Genomic DNA, 14335 nt, shown 5'->3' on the forward strand with positions numbered 1-14335 from the left:
GGGAAGACCAGCACAATTCTAAGGCCTGTATTAAATATGGGGTAGTGGGGGCCTCAGATTAGATCACATTTGAGCTGAATTACAAAGGAAGCAAGGCATGTGGATTGGGGAAGAGCACCCCAGCACTCACAGGAAGGAGCCTCAGCAACCACAGAACAAAGCTGGAGCAAATGAGATGAAGGAAGTGCCTGGTAAGAGTCCCAATTCAGAGTTGAAATTTCACTCTAAATGAAACTAAACCACAGAGAGTCTCAGGAAGGTGAGGGAACCCACTGTTGAAAGGGTCCCTCTGGAGCTGATGGGAGCGTGGAGGAGGTGGCTGTGATGTCCAGACTGGTGAGACAGTGGCATCTGGGATGTGTTTTGAAGATAGAGTAGGCACGATTTTGTGAGCTGTGAGAGAAAGAGGCAGGTCTGGGATGCAGTCAACATTGGCTGGAAAGACAGGAATAGCTCTGGGTCACAAAACTGGGAATTTAGTTTTATACAGTTAAGTCTGAGATGCTTGGGCCTCCTCATGGAATACTAGGGGAACAGCAGCAGAGAGGTGGCCAGACCTCTGGAGGCCTCCAGGCACAGGGCTGGATCTCAGCCTGCAAGTAGCACCTGCAGTGAAGGGCTCAGAGACAGCAACTGCCAAAACAGTGCGAACTTGACAGGGGGCTAGCAGGAAAGCTGTCACAGTGGCTCTGGAGAAAAGAGACACAGGAAGAGCGATGGGGACCTAGAGAAGGTGGACAGTGGCAGGGTGGTGGGACAGGGGTCAGGAGCCAACCGCCTGCTGGGCTAGGGGGTTGGAAGGGGCCTGCCAGAGCCAGCATTGCCACATCTTCTAGTTTTTTATTGGAAAATAAATTTTGATTGGACGTTTCAAGAAGAGCACATTTCAATAAGAGTTCAACAATCTGTCAAACATTGTGCGGCCAAACAAAACATCAGATCTACAAATTCCTGACCTTGATCCCTAAAGGGCAGTTCTCCAGCCCTTGCCTGTGAAGTCTGCTTTCCTTTAGCGGTTACCTGGGCTCACCTCAAGGTTCTGGCCCAGAAGCTCTGGGAGAAGCCCAGAGCATCCCCAAGCCCAGTCAGGAAGGCCTGACCCCAGCAGCACCTGTGCTTGAGCATCTCCCATACTGCTCTCTGAGTGTATGCACTGTCCACCCCCCACCCAAAGCTCCTAGGTTCACCTTGCAAATACCTATTCAGGCCTATGTTTGCCAGGAACTGACCTGGGAACTGTGTACTGAGCCACGAACAAAACCAGGTTCTTGCCAAAGGCACTCATGTTCCAGCATGTCTGTGTCTCTGGAACGCAATGGACCTCATAGTTGACCAGACACAAGCCAACCCATGGCTCCCCCAGTGATGCTGGGTGCCCTCCTGGAGAAGAAATGATGCATCCTACCTGGCTCTTCCCTAAGTGAAGGCACGAGCACCTTTCTGCACTCACCAGCCGCCCACACCCCTGTGCCATGTATGGCCTGGGAGAGTGGCGGGCTGCTGTGCCCAGTGGAACTCCTCCCTCCGTTGCTGAGTGGTCAGAGCAGGCCCACAGCCTGGCACCTCCCTTCTTCTTTTTCCCTGGGGCCCTGTGTTAAGAACTGGCATCTGGGTTTGGGCCCAACTGGCCCGGCCTCAGCCCTATGCTCGACCCCAGCTTGCTAGCATTCTCAGCTTTAGAATCTGGAACCCAGGTTCATTTCACAGTAAATTATTACACGTTTCACTTTCCAGTTACCATAGCTCTGTGTTGCTCAGTTGTGTCCGACCATGGGATTTTCCAGGCAAGTGTACTAGAATGGGTTGCCATTTCCTTCTCCAAGCTTTGTGTTGTATTATCCCCCAAACCTCAAGAGGAGGAGGAACTGTGGCAGAAAGCAGGATTCAGATATTCCCGTGGCCCCTGAACTTGGGGCCATCAGAACACCCCCCAATTTTTAAAACTCTCCTCCCAGTACTTTTCCTGTAGTCCTACAAGTTTTGATGTCATGTTAAGAGTTGAAATATGATGATGTAATTTTTTCTTTAATCAATTCATCACAAATCCAACTAGAAGACTGAGAGTGAAAGTAACTCTTCCTAAGACATTTCCTGGGTACTCTTTTGCCCCCTTCTGATGCCTATGTCAGAAGCTTTCTCTATCTCCTTTATACTTTAATAAAACTTTATTACACACACACACACACACACACACAAAGACATTTCCTAATCACACTGTCCTACACTTGCACAGTGAATTTCCACCTGCAGAAGGCGAGGGCCTTGCTCAGTTGGAAGATGGACGCATGCTCATTCAGCAAATGATTGGATGCCGGATATGTGTGCCGGACAATAGTACAGCCTCAAAAAAAAAAAAAACCACACACACACAAAAATGTGTTGACACTTTCACAGTCAGATAGTCAGGACTTGACACACCATCTTGTAATAATAATAATGTAACTGGAGTAGGATGTGCCAGAAGCTTCTCAGGCAGCCACATTCAGTCAGTGGCATGATACCCACCTGCAGCCCCCTCCTTGGGTTTCTGAGAAAGCCACAGACATCCCTGTGCTTCTCGCCATCCATGGAAAGCCACCCCTGGGGACACAACTGAGCTCTGCTGGTGACAGTGGTTGGGACAGCAGTCCTCTGGCTAGTGCCAGTTCTTCAACTAACTACAATGATTACTTTCCAGGATGGTAAATTCAGACTGTTTTACTAATGCTGAATTCAGTAAAGACTTTATATGAAAAACAAATTCCCCAAATTGTCCCTCGGTACTTAGCTGGAGAGATGCCTAGAGGGACAATGTTTTTTTATTTTATTTTGGAACAATGTTTTTTAATGGTCTTTTTTTTTCAATTGAAGTATAGTTAATTTATAATGTTTTGTTAGTTTCAAATGTACAGCAAAGTTATTTAATTATACATATATATGCATGTTCTTTTTCAGATTCCTTTCCATTATAGGTTATTACAAGGTATTTTATACAGTAGTGTGTGTATATTAATCCCAAACTCCTAATTTATCTCACCCTGCCCCCAAACCCTTTGGTGACCATAAGTCTGTTTCTCTATGTCTGTGAGTCTCTTTCTGTTTTATAAATAAGTTCATTTGTGTCATAGTTTACATTCCACATATAAGTGGTATCATATATTTTTCTGTCTCTGACTTCACTTTATGAGATAGTCTCTAGGTTCATCCAAAGAATAATCTCAAATCTAAGTTCCCTTCTTAAATGTATGATGCTCATAGATGTCTTTGGTGGAAAATAATTCTAGTTACATCAGAATTGCCATGTTTGACTTAGACCACTAGCTTGCAAGTGAGATTCCAGAGGGTCCTGGGGGAGGTACACAGGACCCTCTGTGCGAGTTGGCAAAGTTTAGCTCTCTTCCTGATGGTACTAGTTGGTGTCTGTCTGTTTCCCTCTCCTCCTGAGTGCACGTCCATGACTCGGGACAACCATGTCCCTCTGACACTGAGGAGTGTACTTTCTTGTATTTTAAACATTTCTCAGTTCTGATAGGAATATGGTAAATATCCGTAGACACAACCCACATAAACAAAAACCCTTTGGATGTGCTTCCCCAGTGGTCCAGTGGTTAAGAATCCACCTGCCAATGCCAGAGACACAGGTTCGATCCCTGGTCTGGGAAGATTCCACATGCCTCAGGGCAACTAAGCCTGTGTGCCACAACTACTGAAGCCCTCTTGCCTAGAGCATGTGCTCTGCAACAAGAGGAGCCGCTGCAATGAGAAGCCCATGCAGTGCAACTAGAGATTAGACCCTACTTGACACAACTAGAGAAAGCCCTTGCGCAGCTACAAAGACCCAACATGGTGAAAAATAAAAATAAAGTATTGGGCTATTCCATAGAATCTACAAGGGCCTTCTAGGTGGTTCAGTGGGTAAAGAATCCTCCTGCCAATGCAGGAGACTTGGGTTTGATCCCTGGGTTGGGAAGATCCCTGGAAAAAGAAATGGCAATCCACTCCAGCATTCTTGCCTGGGAAATCCTATGGGTGGAGGAACCTGGTGTGATGCAGTTCAAGGGGCTGCAAAAGAGTTGGACACGACTAAGTGACTAAACAACAGCAATATAGAATCTGCATATTTAAGGGCTTAGCTGGAGCCAAAGGTGATGTAGCTGTGAGCACAGCAGGCCTTCACCGACCAGGCAGTAATCATGCTAAGGTCAAGTCCCAAAGGATACAAAGACATTTTAAAATAGTGCCTTGAAAGTCGCTCAGTCGTGTCCAACTCTGTGACAGTCCATGGAATTCTCTAGGCCAGAATACTGGAGTGGGCAGCCTTTCCCTTCTCTAGGGGATCTTCCCAAATCAAGGGTCAACTCAATCTCTCGCATTGCAGGCAGATTCTTTACCAGCTGAACCACAAGAGAAGCCCAAGAATACTGGAGTGGGTAGCCTATCCCTTCTCCAGCAGATCTTCCCAACCCAGGGATCGAACCAGGTGCCTCCTGCATTGCAGGTGGATTCCTTACCAGCTGAGCCATCAGGGAAGCCCCAAAGTAGTGCATGATGTGCATATAATATATAAGCAGTAAGATTGTGACTGCGGACTCTGGAGTGGGCTTGCGCTCAGTGTTTTGCAGACCCGTCTCCACACATCCTCTCCCGCAGCAGTCGTCAGGAAGGGCTCTGGGACCAATCTGCGTGGGTTCAGACCCCAACACCACCCCTACTAACTGTGATCCAGAACAGCGGATTCACTCAGGGTCTTGGTTCCCCACCTACGGTGGGGGATGTGAGCACCCACCCAGTGTGCCCAACACAGCGAGACCTGTTGACCGTGACTGCAAACCTAAGGGAATGCCCACATTAGACCTGGGGGTGTCCTTCCGTATCTGATTTCCAGAGGTCCCCTGCCATCTTGCTCCAGTTCTGAATGCCCATGGGAGCAAGCCTGGGGCATGCATGGGCCTCTGTGACAACAGATGTTCCATAGCCTGGGGACTGAGGCTGGGCTGCAGGGGTGGGTGTTCTGGAAGAAGGAGCTGGGTGTCACCAGACAGGGTGGATGTACAGCGAGAAGGGAGAGAGAGCCAGCCCCGGGGACTGCAGAAGATGGTGGGAGCAGCGTGTAAAGGTGGGACTGGGCTGGTCCTCAGCATCTCCTGAGCTTGCACATGGCCCCGGGGCTGCCCCTTGTGTCACTTACACACCTGCTGACAGATTTGGTGTGGGGGACGTGCCCTGACCAGGCCAGCTCTTGCCCTGAGTCGCCGCTGAGAACTGGCCCCATGCCTGCTTCCACCAAGTCCTGGGTGGGGCTCCAGGCCTGCACCTACTCCCATGACACAGTCACCCGATGCCAGCAACAGTGTAGGCGCTCAGTGTTGTAGGAATTAATGGTTTGTCATTGCAACCCAGCTTTACTGTACAACTTTCAAAGGTATCCAGAAACCAAAAGGACAGATGTCACAAGAGTTAATGTAGAAGCTCTCTGGCTGGCCTACACTTCAGTGTCCAGAGCTGTGACCTGTTTTGTGCCCTCAGAGTCCAGCAAGGCCAGGTGCTCCCCATCCACCCCCACAAGTGCTTCGGTTTTTCCCTCTGCCACAGATTGTAAACACAGTCTATTGGGTTTTCTTTATTTTGTTTATTATGTTCACAAAGCTGTAATCTCGTATAGGATCACCTTAAGACCCAAGTTCCAAATAAACTGTCAAAGGAAATAAAACATCAAGCAGCAGGGGTGGCGATGGCAAAGCCCAAACTGCATACTGCGATCTGAGAGTCTGTGAAACCCAAGCACCCTCTTGTCTCCAAGTAATCTCCAAATTAACCTGACCAACTTTCCACTACCCCCAACCAGGGCTGGCTGTGAATTCCAAAGACACAGGACCCCATGGCAGAAGCTGCTGGGAGATGCTGGCGCCCACCTCCTGTGCCCTGTGTTTTTTTTTCTAACAATCCAGGGGGAGGGGGACTTAATTGAGCATGGTTCAATTCTCTGTGGAAGCAGCCGCCTCGTCCTCTGTCAAACCAATGACAAAGAAAAGGAGACAGTGTCTCATTCGCCTTAGACCTGGGCCTCTGCCCCCGCAGCCTGTTCTGGAGGGAGGCCTGACTGGGACTTCCTGAGACTCCCCTGGGGCTGCGGGGCAAGCCTAGTGGCCCGCCACTGGGGTAAACTGGAAGCTCCCCAGGTTTCCACTGCCTCCAGGAGACCAGCCCCTCTCCCCCACCTCCCCTTTCCCCATACAGGGTCTTCCGGTCCTCCCCTTCCCCACGGCATTTTCTCTGGAGTCTGTTCTCCAGGAAGCAGTCCAAGTCATGCTTCTAAAACACACCAAGTGGTCCTAGGCTCAGAATCCTTCAGTCCCTCCAACATAGAGGCAGGGTCCTGAGTAAGGCATATTCTACCACAGTTTTTAAATGCTCCCTTCTATGCGCCCTTCTCTGTGTTTTGTCCATCTCCATGGGAAAGCACTTTCCATGCGCGGTGTGGGCTCAGTTTACTGTGGTTTCTCCCTGGTCAGAAGAGTGAGAACCACAGAGGCCAGGCATCACTTTGTTCGTGGCTGTATCCTCCACATCCAGAACACAGCCATCCAGTGGACGTCTGTCAAAGGCAATTCCAGTTTGTCCCACAGAAATCTCCTTTGCCCCCATTTCCTTCCTTCTCTGTTTCAAGGGCCTCTCACCAATCCTCCCAAAACTTATCACAGAAGCTCCAGCCTCCTTCCCCATCTCCCCATCAGCTATGCTCTGGTGTTCCTCCTCCATGCCCTGCCTTGCTTGTCCTTTCTCCTTCTACTCTACATTACAGCACATCGAGAATGGGCCAGCCATCTCTGAGTTTAAGGGACTAGGGCAGGAGGTTGGAGGAAGTCAGGTTGTCCTTAGTGGACTCGAGGCGAGCACTTGCCTGTCACTGTCTTTCCCCATTATGCCTGGGGCCGTCTGCCTTGGGTGCAATCTCCAAAATGACAGAATGAGCTCTGTTCGTTTCCGTGGCAAACCATTCAATATCACAGTAATCCAAGTCTATGCCCCAACCACTAATGCCAAAGAAGCTGAATTTGAATGATTCTATGAAGACCTAAAAGACCTTCTAGAACTAACACCCCAAAAAATGTCCTTTTCATCACAGGTGACTGGAATGCAAAAGTAGGAAGTCAAGAGATACCTGGAGTAGCAGGAAAGTTTGGCCTTGGAGTACAAAATCAAGTAGGGCAAAGGCTAACAGAGTTTTGCCAAGATAATGCAGTGGTCATAGCAAACACCCTCTTCCAACAACACAAGAGAAGACTACACATGGACATCACTAGATTGTCAATACTGAAATCAGATGGATTATATTCTTTGCAGCCAAAGATAGAGAAGCTCTATACAGTCAACAAAAACAAGACTGGGAGCTGACTATGGCTCAGATCATGAACCCCTTATTGCCAAATTCAGACTTAAATTGAAGTACGTAGGGAAAACTACTAGACCATTCAAGTATGTCCTAAATAAAATCCCTTATGATTATACAGTGGAAGTGACGGATAGATCCAAAGGACTAGATCTGATAGATAAGAGTGCCAGAACAACTGTGGACAGAGGTTTGTAACACTGTAGAGGAGGTGGTAATCAAAACCATTCCCAAGAAGAAACGTAAAAAGCCAAAATGGTTGTCTGAGGAGGCCGTACAAATAGTTGAAAAAAGAAGAGAAGTGAAAGGCAAAGGAGAAAAGGAAAGATATATCCATGTGAATGCAGAGTTCCAAAGAATAGCAAGGAGAGATAAGAAAGCCTTCCTCAGTGATCAGTGCAAAGAAATAGAGAAAAACAATAGAATGGGAAAGACTAGAGATCTCGTCAAGAAAATGAGAGATACCAAGGGAATATTTCATGCAAAGATGGGCACAATAAAGGACAGAAACGGTATGGACCTAACAGAAGTAGAAGATATTAAGAAGAGGTGGCAAGAATACACAGAAGAACTACACAAAAAAGACCTCAATGACCCAGATAACCATGATGCTGTGATTACTTACATAGAGCCAGATATCCTGGAGTGCAAAGTCAAGTGGTCTTTAGGAGGCATCACTACAAACAAAGCTAGTGGAGGTGATGGAATTCCAGTTGAGCTATTTCAAATCCTAAAAGATGATGCTGTGAAAGTGCTGCTCTCAATATGCCAGCAAATTTGGAAAACCCAGCAATGGCCACAGGACTGGAAAAGGTCAGTTCTCATTCCAATTCCAAAGAAAGGCAATGCCAGAGAATGTTGAAACTACTGCACAATTGCACTCAACTCACACACTAGCAAAGTAATGCTCAAAATTCTCCAAGCTAGGCTTCAACAGTACGTGAACCAAGAACTCCCAGATGTTCAAGCCGGATTTAGAAAAGACAGAGGAACCAGAGATCAAATTGCCAACATCCATTGGATCATAGAAAAAGCAAGAGAATTTCAGAAAAACGTCTGCTTCATTGATTACACTAAAGCCTTTGACTGTGTGGATCACAACAAACTGGAAAATTCTTCAAGAGATGGGAATACCAGACCTCCTTACCTGTCTCCTGAGAAATCTGTATGCAGGTCAAGAAGCAACCGTTAGAACTGGACATGGAACAACAGATTGGTTCCAAATTGGGAAAGGATTATGTCAAGGCTGTATATTGTCACCCTGCTTATTTAACTTATATTCAGAGTACCTCAAGTGAAATGCTGGGCTGGATGAAGCACAAGTTGGAATCAAGATTGCCAGGATAAATATCAATAACCTCAGATACACAGATGACACCACCCTTATGTGAAAAAGTGAAGAAGAACGAAAGAGCCTCTTAATGAAAGTGAAAGAGGAGAATGAAAAAGTTGGCTTAAAATTCAACATTCAAAAAACCAAGATCATGGAATCTGCCTCATGTCATGGCAAAGAGATGGGGGAACAATGGAAACAGTGACAGACTTTATTTTCTTGGGCTCCAAAATCATTGCAGATGGTGACTGCAGCCATGAAATTAAAAGACACTTACTTATTGCAAGGAAAGCTATGACCAGCCTAGACAGCATTTTAAAAAGCAAAGATATTACTTAGCCAACAAAGGTCTGTCTAGTCAAAGCTATGGTTTTTCCAGTAGTCATGTATGAATGTGAGAGTTAGACTATAAAGAAAGTTGAGCACTGAAGAATTGATGCTTTTGAACTGTGGTATTGGAGAAGACTCTTGAGAGTCCCTTGGACTGCAAGGAGATCCAACTAGTCATTCCTAAAGGAAATCAGTCCTGAATATTCACTGGAAGTACTAAAGCTGAAGCTGAGGTTCCAATACTTTGGCCACCTGATGCAAAGAACTGACTCATTGGAAAAGACCCTGATGCTGGGCAAGACTGAAGGCAGGAGGAGAAAGGGATGACAGAGGATGAGATGGTTGGATGGCATCACTGACTCGATGGACATGAGTTTGAGCAAACTCTGGGAGTTGATGATGGACAGGAAAGCCTTACATGCTGCAGTCCAAGGTGTGGCAAAGAGTTAGACACAACCGAGCGACTGAACAGTCCACCTTCAGCGTGGTTCATGGAACACCTACAGAGGCAAGCCCACTACTGATGTGTTGAAAAGTCATAATGGCCACAGACCTCTGGGCTCCAGAATCAGCCAAGGAGCACTCTGTCTTAGTACAGAAGGGTATAGAGGCCTAGGACCATCCTCCTTCAGGGAGATGGTGTGCTCTGTGCAGCAGATGAAATGGAGGGGTGAAATGGAACTGCTGGTTGGGTGTTATGAGCACACAATCTGACCAGTGGTTACAGGATCCCAGAGCAATCTATTGGCTGCAGGGTGTGTCCAGCAGGAGCTCCTGGGAGACCAAATCCAGAGCAGCGAAGCCTTCTGTCTTCCCTTGTCTTATCATCTCCTTAACAAGTAACCCACGGGACCAGAGGGATATCAAGCCAGTGACTTTCAGATACAGGCTATACTGCACATCTAAACAAGGTCCCTCTCTCCTGGTAACTGGACACAGATGGTGTTTTGCAATGGCGCCGGGGCACAGAGGTGAACCTCATGTGTCCAGCTATGTCTCCCCAGTGGCTAAAGACTGGACAGACAAACCCCAACTTGGACAGATGGAAAATCCACTGCAAACTCACACTGTAGATAAAGGGTTGGCTTGTGACAAGGGAATGCCCACTCCTACCACAGCCGGGAGAGTGCTGGCAGCCCTATCAACACACATGTCTCCTCTATAACCCAAAGGCAGGGGCTGCTCCTCATCTTCACATACAAGTCCTGGGACTTGCCAGTGGTTAGAACTCAGCACTTTCACTGCTAGGACACCGGTTCAGTCTCTGATCAGGGAACTAAGATCCCACAAGCCATGTGTCTCAGCCAAAAAAAAAAGGTTATGAGTCCTAAGAGAGGACTTGGGGAATGTCCATGAACTAACCAGTGTGGTGACTAGTGTGACAAAGGGCTAAGGCCACCAATGGGGGCAGTGAGGAACCCAGCGGTCAGGCTTTGCCAAGCAGATATGAACAGCAGGCATCTCTAGTCATTACTGCGGGCAGCAGCCTCCAAGCTGGAGGCTTTGTGACCCTTGCCTCGGTGACCCTTGTCCCCTGGACTTCACACCCTTGGGTTGACTGGGCCACATGGCACCACGTCACCTGAGAAGCCCGTGGAGAGTCACATGGTGAGCAGCTGCCACTGGCCGGCCAGGAGCCAGGCAAGGGCATCCCCTTGGCAGCTTGGCAAGTTTCAAATGACTGCATCCCTGGGTATAATGTGCACTGCATCTTGGTGAGACACCCTGAGCCGGAGCCAGCCAAACACTCAGGATTGGTGAGATCTTGAATGCTGGTTGCTCTAACTTGCTGAGTTTAGGGTAATCTGTTACATAGCAATAGGTAGCTGATACAATCAACAGAGCAAGTGGTTACTTTAATGAATTTGGCATGTGCTTACAATCTCTGGGAGATGACGCAGACCTGCCCTTTCCAGGCCCTCCTACATACACATACTGAGAACCATTGAGGGACAGATAGCTACCTAGTCATATGCAAACTCCTGGACAGGTTTTCTGCTGGTAATAATGGAGTCTTCCCCTTTCTTTCAATAAATATTTATTTGGCTGCTCCAGGTCTTACTTGCAGTGGCACGCAGGTTCTTTGATCTTTGTTGTGACATGTGGAATGCTTTTTTTTTTTTTTTTTGTAGTTGCATCATGCAGAATCTTTAGTTGCAGATGCCAGCTTTTAGTTTCATCAGGATCTAGGATCTTGGATCGAACCCAGGCCCCCTGCATGGGAAGAACAGAATCTTACCCACTGGACCACCAGGGAAGTCACAAGGGCTTTTCCCCTCTCAAGAACAAATTGAACATTACAAAATCTTGTTGTACATGTGATATATAAAACCCAATAATGAGCCATACGAAAAACAATTGTTTCCTAAGAAAGATGTTAAGTTCAGAATCAAAATTTACCAAAGTTCAGAGAGATGACAATTTTATTCACACATTCCACCGGGGAGTCTATTTTGTAAATGACATCCTAACATTGGCCAACTCAGGTGTAGGCCAGGTCATTCAAAGCAGCAAGACAGCCTCAGCCAGAAACTTGCCACCGTGGGCACAGGTACAGCCATGACAGCCTAGGGGCTCCAAGGCCAGGCAAAGTATGGAGTCACTGGGCCTTTTTCTAAAAACTTTGATTGAAATGTAGTTGATTTACAATGTTGTATTAGTTGCAGGTTAGAGCAAACTGATTCAGCTATACATACATAGATATATGCATTCTTTTTCAGATTCTTTTACATTATAAGATACTGAGCAGAGTTCCTTGTGCTATACATTAGATCCCTGTCAGACCTGTGATTTTTTTGTTTTTTATTATTTTTTTAAGACCTGTGATTTTTTAAAAACAAGTTTAGCACTTTGCTTCTGTTGCTGCCAAGCTGCCTAATTTGGGAAGAAGCAAATAATTATTTGCTCTGATATTAATAACGAAGTTAGATATTAAAGCCAAAAATGGCCTCAAAGATCAACTTCTGTCCCCAGACTGCAAAAGTATTATCTCTATTTTACAGACAAGGCAATGGAGCAACATCCCCTGAGCAGCTTGCCTGAAGCCCCGGGGAGTGCCGAAAGCCCAGGGAGATGGAGTGCCCGCCCGCTCCCAAGCCCTTCCTGCAACCCCCACTCCCCACTCTCCAGCCCCCACCCCCCGCCAGGCCCCGCTTTGTGTGAGGTGTTGGGGAGGTGATACAGCAACCTCGACATGCCCTGGTCAGAGCCAGCTCACCATGAGATCACCTCTCACACAATTAAGGGGAGCTGAGCCCAAAGGTCCTGATATGCACAGGGTTCAGAGGGCTGAGGAAGTCGAAATGAGTAAACACAAGTCACAAGGTACAGAAAGAAGAGAGAGCAGGTGAAGAACAGGAAGGGTTCAGGAAAATGCAGGCGGTGCCTCAGGAGTGGGGCCTGGGAGGAGCCAGGTCAGCTGAGGCCACCCCACCCCACCCCACCCCCTTCTCTTCCGGAGTCCAGGCCACAGGGCATCTGAGTCCTCTAAACACCCGTCCCCGAGGCCACTGCAGAGGTGGGACTGAGCAGGACAGGGTTCAGAGTCAAGGTCCACCTCCTACTTGAGTCTGGGTCACAGCCAGCTCTCAAAGCACAGTTGTTCAGTAAATCTGTTTAGACGAGCGAATTAATGTTTCCCAGCAGCTCATTTCCCATGACATCCTGGATGCTTTCACTTCAGTTGCATTTTATCTTTACAACAAACTTGAGGGACACCCAATATCAGCCTGGCTCTGCAGATAATTTTATCTCCATTTTCCTGATGAGAAGATTGAGGCTCAGGAGGGCAAAAGCCAGCACGCTTTCTCCAGAGCCCAGCTCCTGCCATCACCCTGCACTGCTTTCTGATGAATCTCCTGAAAAGAGCTTAAATTCCAATAACGCTTTTTTATTTCAAGCAATGTTAATGAGACTGCATCTTACACTATCCCCAAACACGTTCAAATTTGTTAGAGGCTCTGAGTCACACATTCTCTGGTCTGGGTGAAGAGGGAACCGGGGGGAGGGTGGGGCTGGGTCACTTCCTGTCAGGGCAGCATTGCATAAGCTTCAATAGGGTGCAAGGGTGCAAGAAACCACTCTCGGAAGCCTGGTCATGAAGCCTGGTCATGATCATGGTCACGGGACTGGTCTGGGGGAGTGGACGGTGGAATGTGGGCGGGACAGTTTAACCAGAGAAAGAAAAACAGCAAAGGAGGAAACCAGGGAGGATGGATGGACTGTGAAAAGAGAAAGTGAGAAAGGCAAGCAGTCCAGATGTGCGGGTCAGGGGCAGCCCCTCTCCACACACAAGAACCTGGCTGCTGGAGCTGAGGACCAATAATCAAGACTGCATTTAAAATAATGTTCCTAAACCTTCTGAGCTTCAGGACTTATACGTCATACATATTACTGCTGTAACACACAAAGCCATAGGGCTGAGAGCACAGGCCCTGAAACCAGTCAGACCAGCTCTGAAACTCTGTCCCTCACTTCTTAGCTGTGAGCTCGGAGAAGTTACTTTAAATTACCCTGAGTCTGTTTCCTTATCTGTAAAACAGATGTAAAGGTATCTACTTCTCACATTTGTGAGGATTAAAAGAATGCCTGCTACAGAGCCAAGCGTTAGCTAGCACTCAGTAAGAACGGTTATTGCCTAATGACCTTAGGAATTTGGGGAATACAGAAAAACACAGAAACAAACTTAAGTCACCATACATTCAGCAGTCTCAGGGCTAAGCACTCCAGCACCAGACCTCAGGGAGCCTGGGGTCCGCAAACCCAGGGATAAAACCACAGACTCCTCCCCTTCTCCCAGGGATGGAGTGGACTATAGTCTCCTAGGCTGTGATCCTGGTCTCCAGAGCTAGGCATGACTTCCAGAGGGAGTCGGCCTATCTTCAGGAGAAAAGAATACTGGAGGAGACGGTTACCTCTTCAAAATTAAGCATCTGTAGAACAAGACTGCCGTCCGCTCGCGCCCAGGAGCTGGCTCAGCTACCCTGAAGTCCCTGCTCTTACCCTAAGCCCTTTCCTTTTCCTCTCCGTGCACAGGGCGCTTGGGGCACCAGCCGGGCAGGCTCTGCGGCCAGAGCCCGGACGAGCCAAACTCTCCCCTCCGCAGCATCCTCCTCGCGCCAAGACTGCGGTGGGAGTCGGGGTCAGTGTCCGGGAGTCTGAGTCGTACTCAGAGTCTGAATCCGAGGCGGGAGTCGTTGGTCAGGGTTCGGGCACGAAGTCGGGGTCAGGGCCTCAGGCGGGCCCCGCCATTTGCGCACGTCCGCTCCCTTCCAGCTCCCGGGCTCCCTCCGCAGCCCCTGGAC

This window comes from Muntiacus reevesi, chromosome 2, assembly GCF_963930625.1.
Source record: "Muntiacus reevesi chromosome 2, mMunRee1.1, whole genome shotgun sequence".
NCBI classification, from domain to species: Eukaryota; Metazoa; Chordata; class Mammalia; order Artiodactyla; family Cervidae; genus Muntiacus; species Muntiacus reevesi.